General features: G+C 44.0%; 1 pseudogene; it reads left to right on the top strand.

Moving 5' to 3' along the window:
- Window positions 1-24,658, top strand: part of LOC143172218 (high affinity cAMP-specific and IBMX-insensitive 3',5'-cyclic phosphodiesterase 8B-like) — a 108,244-nt pseudogene that overhangs the window by 47,245 nt on the left and 36,341 nt on the right.

The following is a 24,658-nucleotide window of genomic DNA, read 5'->3' as shown; positions in this document are numbered from 1 at the left end:
CAGAGTGGGAGAAGGGACTCCTCTCACTTACCAGGGCAGTTAAGGAGGTGGAGAGGTTATGTACTTCACAAGACATTATAGTACAAGGCCCTTTTCCTCTACTAAATTCGATCCTCAAGGGATCACCTCCTCCTGAGGGAGTGGCCCAGAAGGCCACGATACGGAAGTGGTATGCCTATCTAGAGGGAGTTAGCCAGTTACTGTCATTAAGAGAGGGCCCGGTCAAAGCCTCTAAGCTCCAACAACCTGTGAATCTGGATCCGGTTTTGCTGGGACAACCCTATAAACCTTCTCCCATCAAAGAGGCACCCGAACTGACCACAGGCTCAGGTACACAAAGAGTGTGGTTCACAGATGCATCTGCCTGCCGAGTGGGATCTAGGTGGTGATATAAAGCAGCGGCATTGGAAATTAGTACCGGGAAAACAATTACAGAGGAGGGGGAAGGTAGCACACAGGTAGGGGAGTTGCGTGCCCTCCTGCTGGCAGCAGAGAATGGCGCTGCCATAATTTACACTGATTCCTACGCAACCTATAAGGGTGCCACAGAGTGGATATGCCAATGGGAATCCAATCAATGGGAAGTAGGCTGTACAAAAGTCTGGAGAGCTGGAGACTGGCAGCGATTGTTAGAAATAGGCAGATCACGACCCCTAAAGGTGGGATGGGTAAAAGGCCATGCAAGAAATGGGACCCCCGCTGCAAAATGGAATCAACAGGTAGATCACCTAGCCCGAATTAAGGTAGTAGATAGCGAAAAGGAAGATCGGGGATGGTTGGCTGAGTGGCTGCACATTAAGCAAGGCCACTCGGGGAAAGCAGACCTCTATTACGAGTGTCAGTCCTGGGGATGGCCAGTGTCCATGAGAATATGTGAAGCAGTCCTTACGGCTTGCCCACAATGTTGAATAAGGCTTAAGGCCAACCACCCAAATCAAGCTCCAGCCCAGCATATCAAACAAGGCAAGGCTCTTTGGAGCACCTGGCAAATTGATTATATTGGTCCTTTGCGGCCATCCCATGGGAAGAAATACATCTTGGTAGGAGTAGAGGTGGTGTCAGGACTGACCATGGCTACAGCTGTTAGCACTGCCACTGGAGATCAGATGGTCCAAGTGTTAAGAAAGTGGTTTAGTATTTTACCCACCCCCGAGTGCATTCAAAGTGATAATGGGTCACATTTTATGGCCACAGTGGTGCAAGACTGGGCTCAAGGGGAAGGCATCAAATGGGTGTTCCATACACCATATTATCCTCAGGCTAATGGTATAGTTGAATGAACCAATGGTTTGATTAAAAGACATGCCGATGTCTCACGCCACAACTGGGACATATGATTACCACAGGCAGTCTTTATTGTTAACAGCCGTTGGGGAAGTTATGGAAACCCCAAAATTCAAGCATTTTGCCCTATGAGACCATTAACGGGCGATGACCCTATACTGGGCGATACAAAGGACCAGTTCCCACTACGGACATATGTGGGCCAACCTGTAATGGTGAAGCTACCCTCCATTGGCATTGTACCCATGACCCTGGCAAAACCCAGAGGCTTATATGCCTGGGAAGCTCTGGATGGGAGCGGAAAAACCCACTGTATTAGTGCTCGGTGGATAATCCCTGACTTCTAACCCTGAAGCCTGGTTTCAAGCCCGAGGCCCAGCTCTGTGTTTTCTTAGAGGATGATGGAAAAGCGGACTGCTTTGGTGCTCATACTGGCAATGGTGACAGTAACCAACGGAAACAACCAGGACCTGGACAGCAATATGGTAGCAAAAATGATAGTAGGATTTACCCGAATGATGAATTTAACCTCTGTAACGGTTTGCCTGCCCACACCCAAGTCAGCAGAAGACCCTTTACCAATTTTTGTGCAGGATATTAACATATCGCTAGCCCTTGAGCTCACATGGGAGCAATACACTAATTATAGTTGGAGATTTAGGGAGATCGAGAGAAGAGGCTATATTTATATTGTCTACAGTTGGTTGCCGGGCACAGTAAATGCTAGTTTGGTATGGGATGCCAGATGTGATTATATTCTTCAACCTACCCATGAGGCCACGGGGTGGAGCTGGAATGGCACTACACCATGCCTCGAAATTCCATGGGGAGCTACCGAATATAGTGTCCACTGGAGCACTGATGACCTCTCCCTACAATATAAAAAACCATTAAATGCCTCATGGTGCATCAAACACCCTGAAAAGGATAATAATGAATGTCCCAGTGCGTGTAATCGAAATTTGTGGGACTGCACGTGGGCTAGATACACTTATGCGCCCAGCTGGTACGGGGAAAAGGATAAGGTATTCCCAGTAGGGAAATCTCCACTCTGGGTCTGTCAGGCAGAGATTGGGTGTAAAAACACAGATGAAATGCCACTGTTATGGCTATATCCTCCTGCTCAGGAAGCTTTAATACAGGGCTGCCTGGGTAGCAATACCAGTTACTTATGACCCTCTGCCCTAGATTGTAGTAAGAAAGATTACTGTCGTCCCCTTACTACCATGCCAGGTTCATGCCAAACATCCTTTGTCCCTGCACCTCCTAACTTAGTGTGGGCATGTTCTGACGGCCACATATATTCCCAATTATACCCAACCATCTGAGGACTAGCCTGCACATTAGCCGTGTTCTCTCTCTGTCCCATTTATCAGGAAGGATCCATGCCACATAAGTGGTGGGATCGCAGCTGTCCTAGATTTGGCAGGGTGTCCTGGTTTCGGTAGGGATAGAGTTAATTTCCTTTCTAGTAGCTGGTACAGTGTTTTGGATTTAGGATGAGAACAAAGTTGATAACGCACCCGATGTTTTAGTTGTTGCTAGGTAATGCTTACACTAGCCAAGGACTTTTTAGTTTTCCATGCTCTACCGACTGAGAAGGCTGGAGGTGCACAAGAAGCTGGGAGGGGGCACAGCCAAACTGGCCAAAGGGACATTCCATACCATGTGACGTCATGCTCAGTACATAAACTGGGGAAAGCTGGCCGGGGGGGGCTGCTGCTCGGGGACTGGCTGGGCATCAGTCGGCGGGTGGTGAGCAATTGTACTGTGCATCACTTGCTTTGTGTATTATTATTATTACATTATTATTATTATTATCATCATCATTTTATTTCAATTATTAAACTGTTTTTATCTCAACCCACGAGTTTTTCTCACTTGTGCTCTTCCAATTCTCTCCCCCATCCCACCGGGGGTGGGGGGGGAGTCAGCGAGCGGCTGCGTGGTGCTCAGTTGCCAACTGAGGTTAAACCACGACAGCAGCCCAAGGGACTTGTGGGGGGAATGGTGGGAAGCCTCAACACGAGTAGGATGGTGGCTGGAATCAATTTTTGGGATGGGAGTTGCTCCAGTACGGAACCGGCAGGCTATTCTGGAACTGGGCCTGCAGCTGTCAGCCTTGGCCAACGCCACGTCTGACAGTTTGGGGCTATTAGATAATCAACTACAACATACCAATAGAATGACTATTCAAAACCGAGCCATATTAGATCTGATGCTGTTAAAGGAGAAAGGTGTATGTGGAGTCCTGAACCTATCGGAAGATGAGTGCTGTGTCCACATCCCGAACGTGTCAGTATCCCTTCAAGACCAGATCAACAAAATGAAAAAAGTAGCAAAGGACTCAGAGGCAATTGTTGCTGCACTAGGGACTAATTGGTTGGGGAAAGTTTTCTATATGTTTGGATTTTCTTTGTCAGGATGGCTAACCAGTCTTCTCCAATCTCTGATAATCATAGAATCATAGAATCATTGAGGTTGGAAAAGACCTCTAAGATCATCGAGTCCAACCGTCAACCCAACACCACCATGCCCACTAAACCATGTCCCTAAGCGCCTCATCTACACGTCTTTTAAATACCTCCAGGGATGGGGACTCCACCACTTCCCTGGGCAGCCTGTTCCAATGTTTCACCACTCTTTCAGTAAAGAAATTTTTCCTTACATCCAATCTAAACCTCCCCTGCCGCAACTTGAGGCCATTTCCTCTTGTCCTATCACTTGTTACTTCGGAGAAAAGACCAACACCCACCTCGCTACAACCTCCTTTCAGGTAGTTGTAGAGAGCGATGAGGTCTCGGTTGTAGTTGTGATTGTTGTGATTTGTATTGTTATAAATTGTGTTAAGCTCGCAATAACTAGATCTCTATTAACCATGGAGTATACTCCTTCAAAATCTGTTCGTATACTTAATGTTCCAGTACGACCTTAAACAACTGAGAAATGATGATCCACAGCGAGCACCAAACTCACCAAGACTGTGCTCCATTTTAACTTTGGAGGCAAGAGGTGACTGTACCACCACTCCAAGGAAACCAGTCGAATCGTGACTGTGGTCACGGGGTGGATTGTGTGGCAGGTGCACCCGCCCTAACAAAGACTGGGGGCATTAAGACCGCTGCGTCCTCACTTTTCACGCCCTTACTTTCGCGCCTTTAAGGTGGCAAGTGCTGACCATCAAGTAAACACCTTGGGGCAGTGATTATGGTCACTTATACACCTTGGGTGAGGGTATAATATAATATATTCAAACAATAGAGTGTCAGTGGTGTGAAAGGCAGCTGATGGGAGCATGGAAGAAGACTGTGGAATACTGCTGAGCTTTGACTCTAGAGAGGGACACTTAGAGACTTCTCTTTGAGTGGAGTGTGAAGAGAAGCTGAGTTCAAAATAGTTAAGGAAGGAAAGGCATGAGAGTTTCTGTAGGCTGAAACTAAAGCTTAGATAATGTTGTGGTCTTAGCAGTAGATGTGTGAATTTGTAGTCATTGACCTATATGATCTTACTAACAAGGCTTATGGCATACAGCCGGCTATTTCCATGGTGTTACCACAAGTGGAAGCCTGTGCAAGTGTTATTGATACATTGAGAGTCTGCAGTGGTCTTGATTTCTTGGTTCCAAACGCCTCACAAAAAGTTCATACTTGCTGTTTTTGAAAATATTTGTGACTTACACAAAGCTTATGTCACACATATTGTGAATAGGCTAGCTCTTCAAAATGCACATGCATATTTTTTTACCAGTTCCTACATATCTGATGGGTCAGGCTTCTGTTATGGATGCTTGCAGAGATTGCAGTGGCTAAGTCAGCAATGATGAAACCTTATTTCTTCTAAATGGTATGTGTGTTTGATCATTATTTTCAGTTAATGAAATTGCATGACCTTACATTAACCTGAAAGTTGAGCTATCCAACTATTTAATGTTCCTCTGGACTCCTTGGAAAAAGTGGCAGCTGGCTGGCATGAGGGGAGCAGAGTGAGTTGGCAGCCCTCTAGTGGGAGCCAGGGAAATGCAAGGTATGAGCAGCTGGGAAAGCAGAAGCACAAGTCAACTGGAAGCCACGGTAAGGGGAGAACAAAAAAAACAGGTAGGAATGCTCTGAGTGACTGGGCAGAACTTGACAACAGAGGTAGAGAGCGGTGCTCCCTGAAAGAGAGTTGGGAGAGTAGCTGTGTTGGTGGGAGGAGAGGATGACCCAAGGTAGCTGGTCAAATGACTGACTCGGGGAAGGATGGTGCCTGGAAAAGCCATGGAGGTCAGGCCAAAAGCCATCTAGCTCAGGACTGAGTCTCCAGCAGCAGGAGCCCTGGGAGGAGCATGTAGTGATCAATCCCGTTTATTCTCCCAGCCTTTGCCAACTTATGATTAAGGGGCTTCTTGAGTCAGAGATGGCATCTTTGTGAAAAGAGCTCTTCATTTTTCTCCTGTAAATCTGTCCCTTCTTTAATCCACATAAATTGCTAGACAGGTCAAGTGATATTCCCTGTAACAGTTGAAGCTGACAAAGAAGCATGTGGGAGGCTCCAAACAGAAAGAGTAGCCAGGTGTTAAACTATAGAAAAATGCCAGTGGATGGGAGTTGAATGGACCAGAAGTGATAAAAAAGTAAAAGAAGAGGAGAAAGATTGGGATATAGTTCTGCTAAGAAAGACAAGACAAAGAAAAGAATGGAAAGAAGAGAGGGGCATAACATTGCTGAACAGTGGAAGAGGAGCTGGACACCCTGGTCAGATGTGTTGGAGTAGGAAGAGGAGCAGGACACCAGCTCCAGGCCAGGGATGTTGGAGCTGTGGGCCCTGTATCTCGTAAGGGAATTCAAGCCCCTGAGAGAACGCAAGGCTAAGACTAGTGCTGAGGTCACGTATGGTTGTAATCCTTTTCAGGACTGGAGTTTGGCCAGGAAAAAAAAAAAGGGAAGGGATTTGAGGTTGAAAATAGTGGTATAATTGAATATGGAAATGGTAATAATAGACAAAGGATGGGCTGAGGTGTCAACTCTTGCCAGTGGCGTGGATGGGAAAAGCTGAGCTGGAGAGAAATGCGAATGAGCCCTAGCAAAGAAGGGGAGATGAAGCCAGGGGAGTGCAGTGGTGCGATGAGAGCTGGGCCTAAAAGAGAGTCCTGTTACCTACTACGCAACCAAAGGGACAGAGGTCTGAAAGCGTACTACAAAGGTGAGGGAATGGGTCCATCAGTGTGGGTGTCCTAATGACTGTCAGTGAGTAAAGGTGGACGGAGATAGAGTGGGTAGGGGGGAGGAGCCTTCAGGGCAAAAGGGTGTCTGTAGAGCCCTTGGCGTCTGTGCAATGTCTGTTACAAGTACAGCTTCTCAACCGGCACATCTGTCCTGAGCCTTTCCAGGAAGCTGAATTCCCCAACACCTTTGCTTCACCGCTTAGTTGGCTCTAGTTGCTGTTGTTTCTCTGGTGCAATGAAGAATTATTCAAGAAGGTTTTGCTGTACTAATTAGTCTATCTTTACAGTAGTTGTGATACTAATTGTTGATGATTCATAAACTGCAGGGGCTGTAAGTCTCCAGTCATATGGGAAAGGAAAAGATTTTTGTATTGGTGATTTAAAAGGGTGGGACTTTAATGAAGTGGTAAGTACATTTTGCTTAATGGTACTGCTATGATAGTAAGGTAATTGATGATCACTGATTTATATAAAAACATAGGATTTAAGTACCATTGACTTTGTCTTTAATTCTTTGGTTAAAAGCTGATTCCTGTGGAGATTGCCTAGGAGGTTAGAATGATACTGGAAATAATATTGGACAGTTTAAAATGTTAAAACAAAAATTTCTTCACTGTTTTTAAGCTCTTGTTATTCCCAGATGGTTAGTTTATTTATGATTTCTTTGCTTCCAACCCTGTGTCTGTTCCTCTGCTCACTGAAATCAGAGATTTTCTCACTGACCTCTTTGGAACCAGGGTTGTCTCCATATGTTTTACCAGGAAAGTTTGTCATGAGCTACTGTACTAATTGATTTAGGTTGCAAGTCTATTAGCAGTCCTTCCTGCCAGTCAGTAAAATAATGAGAGATTTATTTAAATTGGGAATTATCAGCAATGAGATATTCACTTAAGTCAGGAAATGAGCAGAGGTATGGTTGTGGTATCACTAATATGAAAGGTCCACATGGTCAGATTCTTCTGGGAGTTAGGAAGATGTGAAATTAGTTCCTTCAGGACAAGGAGAGATCCGTAGGACATTTATGAAGGCCAGGCACTCATGTCATTATTCTTGCTGCCTCCCTTAGCTGTGTTTTGAAAGAGAAAAATGAGCCAGTCACTTGTACCTAAAGCAATTTGGGCATATAAATCCAAGGGACTGATTCAGCTTGCAAAACAAAACTCAGAACTCCAAGTCTAGGAAGGAGGATTTCGGACATATTCTTTGCTGTATCCGATGAGAAGGTTTATTAATCCTTCCTATGCTCAGGTTCATTACCAGTCTTAATTTGAGGGTCCCATCTGTTTCCATGCATTATATAAGTAATGAAGTTGAGTAGCTTAGGGAGTTAAAGGTTATACATGGCAATCTTTCAGATATAGCAGCATCTTTTCTGCATCCCTGTGTGGTTCTGATCCTATCATGTCTGCGCAGAGCAGGACTGGGACAAGTTCACCTACATTGGGGTTCTCAGATTCTCTAATCCCCATGAAGCTTTCCTATTAGCAAAGGCAGGAACACTCTGAAACTGGGCAGGGGGGGAAGAAGCAAGAGAGACACTGATTTTTAGGTTCTTCTATTCAAGTATTTGCTATTCATGAGGCTGACACAGAAGCAGCAGAGAGAGAAACCCCAAGTCACAGTTGTGTGGATTTTTTGTTGTTGTTTTAAAATACCCAGGCTAAGAGAAGTGGCTACTCTATAAAGGAATCTCTGTAAAGGGATTGATAGACTTGCCTGCATCGATCTACGTCTTAGACACAGTTATTCCATCTTGGACAAAATAGAGTAATTAAAGCTGGATGTCCTCTGAAGTGGTAGCAAAGCAGAAAGCATTCATTTACAGTGTCAATTTCCTAGTAGCATTAATAAATGAATAATAAACTAAATAATCTGTTTCCTAACTGTCTTTTGTGAAGGATCCCGGGCTCTTGATCAATACATTCTGGGACAGAGCTGTGCATTTTTTAAAAAAGAAGCTTTTGTGCTGATACTGACCCAAGTCTGTTGTGTATTCTTACAGATTTGTTTAATGAGACTACTTTAAAACATATTTTTTTTAAAAAATCAAAGTGAATCATGATACAAAATGTATGTAAGAGTTTCCTATATAATACCACTGGAGTGTGAATGTGCTGCTTTTCTTTTTTGGGGGGAGGAACAGGGGCTGGGAGCTTTTAGAGAACTCTGTTTCTCTAACCTTACTCATGACCTCGTGGTTGATGATCGATGCTTTCATTTCTATTCTGATACTCTTACTTGCATTAAGTTCCATTCCAGTATGGCAGGAACTCAAGTGGGAAGTAAAGCTTTTGTGTGAGAAAAGGAGAGGTTAACTACACTTATATTTGGGGCAGTTTTTGCTTTGGAAAACAGTAGCAGGCTTTGTAGTTTAATCTTTTGGAGTACTGTCTGTTACCACCTTCTGATGTACATTGTTGGGCTGAGAAGAATCGATGCTCAGTGGTACGTGAAAGTCCAATGTGTCAGTTGTAGCTATACATAATTCCACTGTCTCACATGCAGGGCAAAGCTGTTAATACTTAACATGGCACTGTATTCTCTAAGGAAAAAAGCTGAATACTGGTAGCTTCATCCATTTTTAATATTTATATGCATTCCTTTGAAAAATACTAAATTTAAGAATAAGGTAATACCTGGACAAAAGGCTCGAACTAACGAGTACCGCAGCGCAAAATGCTGCAGAAATAAGGTTCCAGGATTCCTGGGTGTCAGGGAAAGTCCTGGGGATCTGCCTACAATTAGGGTTTTGTTCAAATACACATCTTGGAGGGCAATTGCTTTAATTCGCCTACACTAGACACCTGGGGTAACTGGTACTAGGAAAGCAGAGAATCTGCCATTTCGGAGATCACTAACTTGCAAATAATCCTCCATACGCATGAGGGGAACAATATTTTAAGGGTTCAAAGACTCTTTTCCTTAAGTACATGCATCTGTGGGAGGACACAGGTATTCTTCAGTTGCTTAACAACCTTCTGTAACTAATGATCTGAAGTGAAACAAATCAGTAGTCTACAGAAGTGTATTGAAATGTATCAAGACACAAAAAGCATTAAGGTAGTCTAACTCCTAGGAAATATGGCAACAAAGCAGCTGGCTTTCTTGCAGTAGCTTTAAATTATGATGTGCTCTCATATCTTCTGAATATATCATGACTTGCACAGTAGCAATGTTTTTTCCTACAAACTAAAGGCTATTGTTCTGGAAAACAATTTTAAATCTGCAATCCAAACAAGTTCTTTTGTCTGAAAAATCATTTTTTTCCTAACCAAACCCATTAAAATATTATTATCAAATATATGTCACAAGACCTTGAAGTTCTGTATTGCATTCAAATGATAAGGCAATTTTTGGCCAGAAAAAATAGCTTTCCGTAGTCTCAAGCAAAATATAAGTCCTTTTGTGTAACCAAGGTACTCTGTTGGGGAAAGGAAGAGATGTTTCTTTTTTCCTTATTTAAAGCCCTACGATTTTTAACTTAGAGACAAATAAAACAAAATTAAGAGTTTGGTAAAATATGTTCATAAAAGATACACTTCAAAGCAACTAAATCAAGGCTGCTAGTCATATGCCTGCCTTTCTTTGAGAGTCTTTCATGGTTCTGTTTGGTCTTTCATTCTTCCGTGTAAAATGCTATCTTGTTAAGAACCAGGCTGAAAAAATAAATAAATCTATATTACTCTTCTTTAGCAGGCTTCAACTACAGAGGTACAAATTGGGCCCATGAGACTGACACAAGATCCAATTCAGGTAAGATGTTCTTTCAGTTTCTTGATACAGTCAATTGAGTGTTAATGGGTGAAGAAATTAAGGTTCAACCTCTATAGTTAAGTATAATGTTTTCATTTTACTTGTGCAAGGACTGTGAGATGGGTAACTGGTGTTTTTGTTTATCTGATTGCCTGAGAAGAGATCTACGAGTAAATTAAATTGGTAAACAAGGTGCTTAGATTTCCATTAACATCAAATCATTCCTTTTATATGTCATGTCAATAGGAATATGAGTGGATGCATTAGCAGGGGAAACAGGTGCCTCTCTGGATGTTAAAAACCGTTCAGTTCTCATATACCACAGCAGAGCGCTTCATTATAAAGTTTAGGTACCAGGTGAGTTTTGCTGGGTTTTGCACAACAGGACAGAGAACTGTGCTTTTACAGGTCACAAATCCAAGAAATCACACCAGTTCCAACAAGAAAGGTTGAACTTCGGTTTAACAAGCGACAGCTCTTACCTGTACTTGCTGCTGTTTCTGTACATTTTGTTCCTGTGCCAGTAAACAGACAGATGCTGAGTTGCGTTTTTTTTAGCTTATAGTGTGTTTTAGAGCTCTCAGATGATAGCAAATGATATCATCTTAGTCTTTAACATTGCTCGAGTGATGCAGCGTTCATTTGAATTAACTTTTTGGGTCACTTAACTCTGTAAAATACAGATATTTAGTCACCAGTCACCTTTTCTGTTTTTTGGGGATTTTTTTTTTCATATCTGGCTATGAGAGGAAAAACCTACATGTGGAAGAAATGCTATTCTCAAGGAGAATAAATCATATGTATATGCATCATAAAGCTTTACATTTTTATTTCTGTATTAAGCATTCAGTCTTAATGACTTGATCTGATGAAACTATTTGTTTATGTTATGACTGTGGAACGGTGGCTTCAGCAGTAGACCAGTCTTCATTTTTGCAAGGAGTTTCAACATAAAAGTATGGAACTCTTCACAGAATAATGTTCTTTACACTGTGATCATCTTCAGAAAGATGGTCTAGAAGATATTTAGCAAGTATAAATACTCTCAGTGCTTATATCGGCATTTTACTTTGTTGAAAATGGATTTGCCAAAATATCATAGTACCAGTGTTAGCTGTTATGATATAATATAAATGAAGATTCTTCATATAAGAAGAGAAAGTGTTTTGGTTTTTGTTTTAAAACGTGTTTGACATTCTTCTTGGTATCTTGTGAGGTGTGGATGTTATTTTGTCTTTACATTAGACAAGAGAGAATCTATGGTGCTACCATAGAAGACCTTAAGTAAAGCAGAAAGCAGACCTTAAGTAAAACTGTTAACTGAAGAGTTTTCTGTAAAGACATTGCCATGCACTAACTTATTTAAAGTAAAGGGAAAGCACTTTATGTAAACTCACCTCCTTTGTGAAACAAGCACATTACTGTCACGGATAGAGTGAGACTGCACTTCACTCATAAGAGAGAAGCAACAATATACTTTATTGATAGAAAACAGTGAGTTAAAGTTCAATGGTAAATGCGACAGTGATTTAACAAGATTTGATGGCAAGGTACACTTGATTATTTACTGCATAGAGGACAGGGTCAAACAAAACTGTCAGGGAGACCCTCCCGTTGAGTCGTGAGGTTCAGAAAGGACCCCCTTGCTTTCTAAACTCCTTCTCGGAGAGGAGTCTAGGTGCGGCTGGATCCAATCCTAGTCCGAGATTTGGTCAACGGTTTACGTCTAAAGGATTATATTATGCACAATCAATCCTTTATATCACTTAGCTAAGATTTCAAAGTTTAGCATGCTATTAGTCACTTACCGAGGATGTGTTGCAGCAAGGAATCTCTCAACCTCGAGGAGTAACCTTGAGAGGCGTCCCTACTCAAGGGGAGATCCTGGCGTGCAGCCCGCTGCCGTGCAGGAAAGCTCAACGGCCCTGGGCTGTCCACTATTTATAGAGTAAGATGATTGACTTATGGTCATATTTGCATATCAGCAAGACGTTTGGGTGACTGCTCCAGGCAGCCCTTGGCTACTGTGTTGCCATCCATCCCCAAAGTCCAGTGTAAGCTGGATGCAGCCACAAGGACCCCCACTAGTGGTCGTTGCTTATGCAGGGGAAGGGGGAGCACACCACCACAATTAACTCAGTTAATTTGGCAAGTATTGCACACGTCCACGCATTTTAAAAAAAGTGTGTTAATCTTTTATTCCATCTTGACAATAGAGCTACGTATTTCTCTGTGCAGTGCAAACAGCTACTGAATATCACATTTTAAATGTCTATTTGCGAGTGCTTAATCATATCCACAATTGTCTGGCAAGTTAATTCAATTTGTTAAAACAATTGTCACCAGGGCTTTTCTTAGCAATGTTCATTTTATTCTGGTGTGTGTTTTAAGCTGTTATTTGGCACAGAGTAATGCGAAATCACAGGGTAATGAGAAAATAAAACCAAATCTTAAAACACCTTCCCCCCACTCCTCCCTTCTTCCTGGGCTCAAATTTACTCCCAATTTTTTTTTTTTTTCATAGAATCATTGAGGTTGGAAAAGACCTCTAAGATCATCAAGTCCAACTGTCGACCCAACACCACCACCCACTAAGCCATGTCCCTAAGTGCCTCATCTACTCGTCTTTTAAATACCTCCAGGGATGGGGACTCAACCACTTCCCTGGGCAGCCTGTTCCAATGTTTCACCACTCTTTCAGTAAAGAAATTTTTCCTTACATCCAATCTAAACCTCCCCTGCCGCAACTTGAGGCCATTTCCTCTCGTCCTATCGCTAGTTACTTGGGAGAAGAGACCAACACCCACCTCGCTACAACCTCCTTGCAGGTAGCTGTAGAGAGCGATGAGGTCTCCCCTCAGCCTCCTCTTCTCCAGGCTAAACAACCCCAGTTCCCTCAGCCGCTCCTCATAAGACTTGTTCTCCAGACCCCTCACCAGCCTCGTTGCCCTTCTCTGGACATGCTCCAGCACCTCAACGTCCTTCTTGTAGTGAGGGGCCCAAAACTGAACACAGTATTCGAGGGGCGGCCTCACCAGTGCCGAGTACAGGGGCACGATCACTTCCCTACTCCTGCTGGCCACACTATTTCTGATACAGGCCAGGATGCCATTGGCCTTCTTGGCCGCCTGGGCACACTGCCAGCTCATGTTCAGTCGGCTCTCAACCAGCATGCCCAGGTCCTTTTCCGACAGGCAGCTTTCCAGCCACTCTTCCCCAAGCCTGTAGCGCTGCATGGGGTTGTTGTGGCCAAAGTGCAGGACCCGGCACTTGGCCTTGTTGAACCTCATACAATTGGTCTGGGCCCATCGATCCAGCCTGTCCAGGTCCTTCCTACCCTCGAGCAGATCAACACTCCCGCCCAACTTGGTGTCGTCTGCAAACTTACTGAGGGTGCACTCGATCCCCTCGTCCACATCATCGATAAAGATATTAAACAAGACTGGCCCCAAAACTGAGCCCTGGGGAACACCGCTCGTGACCGGCCGCCAACTGGATTGAACTCCCTTCACCACAACTCTCTGGGCCCAGCCATCCAGCCAGTTTTTGACCCAGCACACAGTACACCTGTCTAAGCTGTGAGCCACCAGCTTCTCTAGGAGAATGCTGTGGGAGACGGTGTCAAAGGCCTTACTGAAGTCCAGGTAGACCACATCCACAGCCTTTCCCTCGTCCACTAGGCGGGTCACCTGGTCATGGAAGGAGATCAGGTTGGTCAAGCAGGACCTGCCTCTCATGAATCCATGCTGGCTGGGCCTGATCCCCTGGTTGTCCCGCTCATGCCTTGTGAGCGCCCTCAAGATGAACCGCTCCATCATCTTCCCCGGCACCGAGGTCAGGCTGACAGGCCTGTAGTTCCCCGGATCCTCCTTCCGGCCCTTCTTGTAGATGGGCGTCACATTGGCAAGCCTCCAGTCGTCCGGGACCTCCCCCGTTAACCAGGACTGCTGATAGATGATGGAGAGCGGCTTGGCGAGCTCCTCCGCCAGCTCCCTCAGCACTCTTATGTGGATCCCATCCGGCCCCATAGACTTGTGAGCATCCAGGTGGCGTAGCAGGTCATTGACTGCTTCCTCTTGGATTATGGGGGGTTCATCCTGCTCGCCGTCCCTGTCTTCCAGCTCAGGGGGCCGAGTACCCTGAGGATAACTGGTCTGCCTGTTAAAGACTGAGGCAAAGAAGGCATTGAGTACCTCAGCCTTTTCCTCATCCTCGGTGACAATGTTCCCCCCCACATCCAATAAAGGATGGAGATTCTCCTTGGCTCTCTTCTTGTCATTAATACATTTGTAAAAGCTTTTTTTGTTGTCTTTAACGACAGCGGCCAGATTGCGTTCTAGCTGGGCTTTTGCCTTTCTCATTTCTTCTCTGCACGACCTAACGAGATCCCTGTACTCTTCTTGAGTCGCCTGCCCCTTCTTCCACAAGGGGTAAACTCTCCTTTTTTTCCTGAGTCCCAGCAAGAGCTCCCCGTTCAGCCAGGCCGGTCATCTTCCCCGCCCATTCTTCTTACGGCGTACAGGGACAGCCTGCTCCTGCGCCTTTAAGACTTCCTTCTTGAAGATCGTCCAGCCTTCCTGGACCCCTTTGCCCTTCAGGGCCATCTCCCAAGGGACTCTCTCAACCAGCGTCCTGAACAGGCCAAAGTCCGCCCTCCGGAAGTCCATGGTTGCGGTTTTGCTGGCCCCCCTCCTTACTTCACCAAAAATGGAGAATTCTATCATTTCATGGTCGCTAAGCCCAAGACGGCCTCCGACCACCACATCTCCCACCAGTCCTTCTCTGTTTGTAAGCAGCAGGTCCAGAGAGGCACCTCCCCTGGTAGGCTCACTTACCAGCTGCATCAGGAAGTTGTCTTCCACACACTCCAGGAACCTCCTAGACTGCTTCCTCTCTGCCGTGTTGTATTTCCAGCAGACATCCGGGAAGTTGAAGTCCCCCACGAGAACAAGGGCTAGCGATTGAGAGACTTGTGCCAGCCGCTTGTAGAACGCTTCATCCGCCCCTTCGTCCTGGTTGGGTGGTCTATAACAGACTCCCAGCAGGATATCTGCCTCGTTGGCCTTCCCCCTCATCCTTACCCATAAACACTCGACAGTATCATCATCACAATCGTTGAGCTCTAGACAATCAAAACACTCCCTAACATGCAGAGCCACCCCACCGCCTCTCCTTCCTCGCCTGTCCCTTCTGAAGAGTCTATAGCCATCCATTGCAGCACTCTAATCATGAGAGTCACCCCACCATGTTTCTGTGATGGCGACTAAGTCATATCTCTCCCGCTGCACAATGGCTTCCAGCTCCTCCTGTTTGCCGCCCATGCTGCGTGCATTGGTGTAGATGCACTTGAGCTGGGCTATCGATTTCACCCCTGGCATTGGCACGCCACCCCTAGGCTCATCTCTAGTGAGCCTGGTTTTATCCCCTTCCCCCTTCAAACCTAGTTTAAAGCCCTCTCAATGAGCCCTGCCAATTCATGAGCAATGATCCTTTTCCCCCTGCGAGACAGCTGGATTCCGTCTGCCACCAGCAGGCCCGGTGCCGTGTAAACCTCCCCGTGATCAAAAAAGCCAAAATTCCTGCGATGGCACCAGCCCCTGAGCCACGTGTTGATCAGGTGTGTTTTCCTGCTCCTTTCAGTATCCTTCCCTGCCACTGTAGGGATAGAGGAAAACACTACCTGTGCTCCCGATCCTTCAACCAGTTGCCCCAGTGCCCTGAAGTCCCTTTTGATCACTGCAGGACTTCTCTCTGCAACCTCATCACTGCCAGCCTGTATAACCAGCAGCGGGTAGTAATCGGAAGGCCGTACCAGACCAGGGAGCTTCCTAGTGATGTCTCTGACCCGGGCCCCAGGGAGGCAGCAGACTTCCCTGTGGGACGGGTCCGGTCGGCATATCGGGCCCTCTGTTCCCCTCAGAAGGGAATCGCCTATGACAATTACCCTCCTTTTTTTTCTTAGCAGAGGCAGTCATAATGCGTGGGGCTGACTGCCTCACCCTAGGCAACCCCCTGGATGGACCTTCATCTACATCCTCGTTTGCCTGGCCCTCAAGTTCCAGGGCCCCATATCTGTTGTGTAAAGGCAACCGGGAAGGTGAGGGAGGCCGGGCGGGGGTTCGCCTGGTACCCCGAGCAGGGACCCATTTCCATTCCCTCCCGTCGCTTAGGTCCCCTCCTTCTGCCTGGTGGCAAGAAGGCAGGGGATCCTCTGCTTCTCGCAGAGCCTCCATCTGCTGCCTCTGCCTCAGGGACGGTAGGGTGCGGCTCCACCAATCTATCTCCCTCTCACACTCCCGAATACTCCTCAACCTTTCCACTTCCTCCTTCAGCTCTGCCACCAGGCTGAGCAGATCATCCACCTGGTCACACCACACACAGGTGTTGTCTCTGCTGCCCTCTGGTACAGCTGACAGGCTCAGGCACTCCCTGCAGCCAGAGACCTGGACAGCTGTATGCTTGCATGAGGGCTCCATCTGGGTCACCACATTCCTTCTGGCAACGGCTTTCGGCCGAGTGGAAACCATAGCTGGTCCTCTTCTCGGAAGCCGACGATTACCAACTGAGTTGGCCTCTAGAGCCAGGAGGGGGGCTGTGCCCTGCCCGCTCCCCTTCCCTGCACGCCCTCCCTCGTGAACTGCCGCGCAAACTGACGCGCCGCGCTCCGGGTCGCTCACGCTCCCTGGGGGCTGCTCTTCTAAGTGAGGCACTGGTGAGGCCGCACCTCGAATACTGTGTTCAGTTTTGGGCCCCTCACTACAAGAAGGACGTCGAGGTGCTGGAGCATGTCCAGAGAAGGGCAACGAGGCTGGTGAGGGGTCTGGAGAACAAGTCTTATGAGGAGCGGCTGAGGGAACTGGGCTTGTTTAGCCTGCAGAAAAGGAGGCTGAGGGGAGACCTCATCGCTCTCTACAACTACCTGAAAGGAGGTTGTAGCGAGGTGGGTGTCGGTCTCTTCTCCGAAGTAACAAGTGATAGGACGAGAGGAAATGGCCTCAAGTTGCGCCAGGGGAGGTTTAGATTGGACGTGAAGAAAAATTTCTTTACTGAAAGAGTGGTTAAACATTGGAACAGGCTGCCCAGGGAAGTGGTGGAGTCCCCATCCCTGGAGGTATTTAAAAGACGTGTAGATGAGGCGCTTAGGGACATGGTTTAGTGGGCATGGTGGTGTTGGGTTGACGGTTGGACTTGATGATCTTAGAGGTCTTTTCCAACCTCAATGATTCTATGATTCTATGATTCTATGATTCTAGGGGGTTTGGCCGCCGCCCCTATTGTCCCCGCCCACGCTGAGTCAGAGCTGCCGCTCGTCAGGAACTCCCTCCTCCGGCTCGGGGAATGGGGGGGCTGGGGCACCCTCTCGCTCCCTGCGCTTTTGCTTTTGCTTTTCGCCGGTTTTGCCGCTTCAGGAAGGGTCCCCCGGCGTGATCCTCCGCTCCGGAGCCCTTCGCCTCGGTGGCTTCAATTTTCTCTACCTTCCCCCCCAAGCAGCACAAGGGGATGGGGAATGGGGGTTGTGGTCAGTTCATCACACATTGTCTCTGCCGCTCCTTCCTCCTCAGGGGGAGGACTCCTCACACTCCTCCCCTGCTCCAGCGTGGGGGTCCCACCCACGGGAGACAGTCCTCCACGAACTTCTCCAGCGTGGGTCCTTCCTACGGGGTGCAGTCCTTTAGGAACAGACTGCTCCAGCATGGGTCCCCCACGGGGTCACAAGTCCTGCCAGCAAAACCTGCTCCAGCGTGGACTCCTCTCTCCACGGGTTCACAGGTCCTGCCAGGAGGCTGCTCCAGCACGGGCTCTCCATGGGGTCACAGCTTCCTTCGGGCACATCCACCTGCTCCAGCATGGGGTCTTCCATGGGCTGCAGGTGGATATCTGCTCCACCGTTAACCTCCATGGGCTGCAGGGGGACAGCCTGCCTCACCATGGTCTTCACCAGGGTCTGCAGGGGAATCTCTGCTCTGGCACCTGGAGCACCTCCTCCCCCTCCTTCTTCACTGACCTTGGTGTCTGCAGGGTTGTTTCTCTCATATATTCTCACTCCTCTCTTCTGACTGCTGCTGGTGTTGCATAGGTTTTTTTCCCCCCTTCTTAAATATGTTATCACAGAGGTGCTACCACCGTTGCTGATTGGCTCAGCCTTGGCCAGCAGCGGGTCTGTCTTGGAGCTGGCTGGCATTGGCTCTATCGGACATAGGGGAAGCTTCTAGCAGCTTCTCACAGAAACCACCCCTGTAGCCTCCCCGCTACCAAAACCTTGCATGCAAACCCCATACAATGTCAAATTGATACCATCTAATTCTTAAATGTTTTGTGACCATCTGTTTTGTTTTGTAGATCTGCTGACCAGGAAGAGACTTCTGTTCTTCCCCTTCTTAATGCAGGCTTTGATAGGGTATGTATAAATTACATATTTAATATAGTAACCATGATCGCTTCGTAAATTACAGATGCTTCTACTTCCTCAAATTGAAAACTATACATTTGCTTCTGTCAAAAATTTATTTATGAGAAAACAGTGGCAGTTGATTAGGTACTCTTTTCTTTTCAACAATGTATCCAAGAAGCATATGAAATAAGAGAATCTGTAATCTAGCTAATCCTTCTAGAATAAGCAGGAATACCATGAGATTAATTCCTTGTGGTCTGGGCGGATGGTGGGTGGGTTTTGTTTATGAGTGCATTAAAAAAACAGTGATGGGGGACCCTGATTCATGTGTGCTGTGTGTCGCAGCATGCTGACTAGTCACCTGGACATCTCTGTGTGCCTCTGACTGCTAGGATTCCTCTTCTAAAAGGGCTACAAGCCTAGTCCAGCTCCTCCTGACGTGAAGAAAATTTTTTTTTTTTTTTTTTTTCCCAGAGAGGCTTTAATTAGTTTGTTATGTTGGCTTGCACCCGTTCTTTCCAGGACAGCATTAGAGGCTGTCCTGTATAGGTGGCAGAAGGGAAGATAACTCTTCCTACTGTTTCTCAGAACAGCTTTGTAGGAGAGAGCAGAAAGGCAGGAGTTCTCAGCTCTGAAAATCTAGGTTCAGTTGCTTACCCTCTTCTAACCTTTGTGTGACTGGCTTTGAGTGGATATTAATGTTATATTAATGTAAATAAAGCAGCTGTAATATTAAAGCTAGCCCTTCATAAGGAAGGTTATGTATTGAAGAAATAGAAGCACATCAGTTGACACTGTAGTTAGGGAGAATTAACTATATATAGTTAGGAGAATTAACTGTAGTTAGGAAAATCAGAGAAGCAAGGGAATTAGCCCAGGCAGAATGTCATGTTGATATACTCATACTGAGCTAATTCATAGTTAGCTAGAGTTTCCTTGCAAAGCAGAACATGCACCTGAGTCACCATTTGCAGATCATCTCCAAAAAGAGGTAATAGATCTTGCCTCTCTTGTAAGGGTACTATGGGGACAAAAGCATTAAAGGCAAAAGCATTTCTGAAGAACTCAGATGCTCTGAAAATTGGAAAAGTCGGGACTAAGAGAAAGGTCAGCCCAAGAATGCCAGTGTTTTCTTAGTGTAGTTTTCTCCCTCTTTAAAAAAAAAAAAAGTTTAATATTTTTCAGTCGTCTTTATTTCTTTTCAAGTCTGGTGTTTCATTTAAAAAAAAAAATGCAGGGCAATATGTTTTGTGGGCTAGATTATAACTGTAGGTGTAGTACTGAGTAGAGCCAGAGGAGACACTGTGCAGCTCTGAGACACATCTGTGTCATGCTGTCTTCCTAGGAAAGTAAAAGTAGTCGGATCTTTTTGCACCTGATAGCTGCTCTGGCAAGTGAACCAAGTCTCTAACCATTCCCTCTAGCTGTCCCAAATTTATCAGGGAGCTTGCATAATATAATAATTCCTTATTGGAACTATTTTCAAGCCTTTAAAACACATCTGATGTCAAAGATCCTATTTTTGCAGTGGGGAGGACATAGGAATTATTTCTGCTTGGATGGGGATCAGTAGGGACTAAATCTATTAAGAACCAAAAAAAAAAAAAGATTTAAAAGCTTCAAACAAACAATACCCTTCTCCAAATAGAGAGACAATATTTGCAGGGATCTTTTCCTCAGCAGCAAAATTAAATTGATTTTTGGAAAATCACATCTGTTCAAATTATAAGTTTCTCTTCACTATTTTTATTTTTACAGTCCAACTTTTCTGGTAGCTTTATTTTGCATTATCACTATTCATTGTATCAGCATTTGTCCTATTTTTTGCTCATCTTCCTCCTCCTCTTCCCTTGACAAAACACTGATTGTAATCGCTCTGCCTGGTGGTGGCTGTCTTCTAAATGCATCTCCAACTTGATTAGTAAAGAGTCTGATCTTGTAGCCAATTAGTCTGTCACCTTTTTGTAGAGTTTTGTAGACAAAACCAGACTTTTCACATCAGGTTTGATCTAAAGATTCCAAAGAACTCCAATCTTTTGGGGGGATACTCTTGCAAGTAACCATACATATTTTTTTTCATGTAGTGAATAGCTGATTATTCTGCTTTAAAATGTTCTGTTACCTTCATGTGTACTTATGTTAGAGAAATATCTTTCTATGTTTATGTGTACATATATAATAGATTGTAAGTAGTCTTAAAGAAATCACTTTAAATTACTTCTAATGAAATCAGTGATGACTGATGACTATCCGGATCTGGATCACTATGATCACTAAAAGATCTTATGAACACTATCCAGAGAGAGATTTCAGGAGTCTTTTCTGTTCGTTTTATAAATTACTTTGGCATCTTTTTTTCTTTTTTTTTTTTTTAATGCTAAGTTTATTCTGGTTTTTCTTCCTCCTTCTCAAGAAAGTCCATTTTATTACATCTTCTGGCATATTTTTTTTCCTTTATCATTAACAGATTTTGTGTCTGTATATTAATGGTCTTGTTAATGCAGTACCCTTATTATGCTGATTTTTTTTCCCCCCTTAGCCTCATAAATCTAATAGTGATGGCCTACTTAGGATGGACTACTTTAAATAAGTGATTTGAATTCCTGACTGATTTTAAACTATGATTTAAATTAGCAAACAGGAGACCTTAATGTTTGCAGTTGCTCAATTGCAATCTTGTTTTGCATTTTGAACTTTAGTTCTTTTCCTAAACAAATGTTGATTCTCATTGACCAGTTACTATTAAAACTTTCTGGTTTGCAACAAAATAAATCTTTAATATTAGACCTAGTGCTTCTTGCTAAGTAAGAAGAATGATGCATTTCTACTAGCTGATTAATCTTGTGGCTTGCATCAAGTTCTGTATAGGATGACAGTGGAATCCAATTATAATGAAGTAAAATGTAATTTAAGAGTATATGTTAGTTAAATCAAAACGTATTGTATAAATACTATTTTTTTTAAAAGAAAGTATTGTGATCTGCCTTCTAATATTTGAGAGTTAATAGATCTTATCTTCTCGTGCCTCAGTTATATGCACATATTAGAAAAGGAAATGTTTCCTGCTTTTTTCAGGTCCAAATTGATTTTTCAGCTTTGAGTGAACCAGTGAACGAATTACGTTAGTATTATAAACTTAAATAAAGAGATTTTGTGCATCTGCAGAAGAATATACAACAGTTAAGAACAGGTTTAGCACATCAACAAGATGAAATTCTTGGTTCTTAGCCAAAGAATTGTGCTGATATAGCGGTTTCATTTTCTCTTAAATTTTGTCAGTAAACAGCACTACTTTAAAATTCAGTTTATAAAAAGCTTTAGTATGTTCTAGTAAGTTTAGTTTGTAAAATAGCTTGCCATCATTGTTTAAATTGTATAATTTTGATAGATTTGGTTTTATATTGTTTTTAAATTAGTACAAGTATATTTGAATATTTAAAGTAGCACCCTAAAACTGAAAATCTAAATCTACAATGCTGTAGAAGACAAGTTTGTTTGGAAGCAGTTTGTTATGCAAAAACACAACATCATTTGCACCTTAGCTTCTGCCAACTTGATATTGTGCCTTTTGGTTTCCTATGCATTCACTTAGTATATGAAGTGAGAGTTACAGAAGTATTTTAAGATCTTAACATTAAGCAGTGAAGTAGACCCATGACAACAGTTATTTTTAAATATACTTTTTACATTTTTCTGGCAACTTGGTTTTAAGCCGTTGATCCCCAAAATGCATTTTTTCATACAGGAGAGAAGCGTAGATTTCTCAAAAGCCATTCTTTGTTCCTCGGAGGTTTGAGTGCTGGCTCTTGACTCAGCATGCAGCTATGCTGTGAGAATAAGCGACTACACAGAGTATTTTCTGTGAAAACCAGAATCTGTGCATGTATTTCTAAAGCAGTGATTTAGCTCTTCATAGCAGAAGTTTACTAATGAGCAGTAAACTTGACTGAAGTCAGAGAATCTACTTCTTTTCTTATCAACATAAAGTTTCTGATTTCAGCAGGACCAAGCACAAGACCTTTCAGTTTACTGCCTTTGTGTAACAGAGGACATTCTCTCTGTCTGAAGTATATAAAAGTTTTGTTCACTGTTGTCAGCGTGCTCCTAACTTTATATACTTTTCTGCACTTCTGAATTCACAGTGACAGCTCAGCGAGATTACTTGTGGAGCAAAGTTACTACACCTTCTGAGCTTCGGCTGCAGTATTAGCTTGAAAACAAATGAAATGCAAAATATCATTATTTATTTATTTATTAGCATGAATGTTTTATGTCTCTAAAATATTCCATTCTGAATTAAGGAATAGATGCTCAAAATGAAACATCGAGGCGATACTGGTTTTGTGTGAGACTTTTTTTTTTTTTTTTTTTTAGATTATCTATTTCTAACTGGGTTCCTAAAACCAAATGGGAAAATTCACAGTTGAGGTCTTAGCATATTTCTATACTTGCTTTGCATTTAACTATCAATGTTGTCTTAACAACTAGAAAATCATTTCTGGGGAAAAGATGATTACTGAACATAAAAGGTACAACTAAAGCTTTTTATTTCTACAGAATCACAGGATGGTTGAGGTTGGAAGGGATCTCTGGAGGTCATCTTGCCCAACCCTCCTGCTCAAGCAGGGCCACCTAAAGCAGGTTGCCCAGGACCATGCCCACACGGCTTTTGAATATCTCCAAGGATGGAGACTCCACAACCTCTCCGGGCAACCTGTGCCAGTGCTCAGTCACCCTCACAGTAAAAAAGTGTTTCCTGATGTTCAGAGGGAACCTCCTATGTTTCAGTTTGTGCCCATTGCCTCTGGTCCTGTCACTGGGCACCACTGGAAAGAGCCTGGCTCTGTCTTCTTACATTCTCTCTTCAGATATTTATATACCTTGATGAGATTTCCCCTTGAGCCTTCTCTTCTCCAGGCTGAACAGTCCCAGCTCTCTCAATCTTTCCTCATAGGAGAGGTGCTCCAGTCCCTTAATCACCTCTGTAGCCCTTTGCTGGACTCGTGCCAGCTCTCTTTAAAAGGTTAGAGGTTTAGATGCAGGAACAGAAATAATAGTTTAAAACTGTTCCAATCTATTTCATGCACTCTTGATTTGTCTTCCAGCAATTCATGGAGAATAGCAGCATAACTGCTTGTTACAATGAATTGATTCAAATAGAACATGGAGAAGTGCAATCTCAGTTCAAATTATGGTATGTAGAAGTGTAAGAAACTGCAAACATAAACTGCTTGTTCTACATAATTGTATCAGGTTACTTTCTGCTTCTTCCCAGCTGCGTATATATGTGCTTTGCATCTGTATGTTAATTAATTACTATACCTTATTTCCTTGTTCAGTTATTTTGTAAAGGACAAATTTAAGTGCTTTAGTAACTGGTACCCTGAGAAAGTTTAGTCTGTGTACAGTTTCATTCACTGGTGGTTTAAATGACAGCTTTCCTTAATGCAAAATGCAGTACATGTCCTTTATTCTGATGCTTGCTTGTGTCCCATATGTTTTGAGGTGCCCATATTGAATTTGGCAACATTCTAGCAGCCATTACTACTGGCATCACAGTCAGGGTGAGATCCTTTAGCAGAAATATTGCAGAACAATGACTTCTGCTCATTTAATTGCAAGGGTAGCATTTTTAAAATGCTGTCTTATGCGTAAGGTTTATGGGCTGCAAATTTACATGACAGTAAAACTTCATGTAGTCATTCTTGATCTAATATGTGTGAGATTTCATATTTGACAGCTTGAGATGAACGCAGTCTTGAGCCGGCTCCTCATACCCTGAGTTTTTATTTTCTTGCTTGGGCGAGACTTGGCGGACTAGGAGCACAGATTTTTATCTTAGTGAGAAATTAAATGGCTTTCATTCCATTATCACTTTTTCTTTAATGTGACTAATTTTATATTTAATACAGGTGCTTATACATGCATGTAAATATGCTTGCAATTCAACTGTATGAAAAAAGAGCCCTTGAAGTTGAGTGTCATCCAAAGAATGTGTAGTTCTCTGGGTGTCATAAATGAATTCC

Source organism: Aptenodytes patagonicus, chromosome W, assembly GCF_965638725.1.
Source record: "Aptenodytes patagonicus chromosome W, bAptPat1.pri.cur, whole genome shotgun sequence".
Lineage (NCBI taxonomy): Eukaryota > Metazoa > Chordata > Aves > Sphenisciformes > Spheniscidae > Aptenodytes > Aptenodytes patagonicus.
This window is presented reverse-complemented; position numbering and strand designations above follow the sequence as displayed.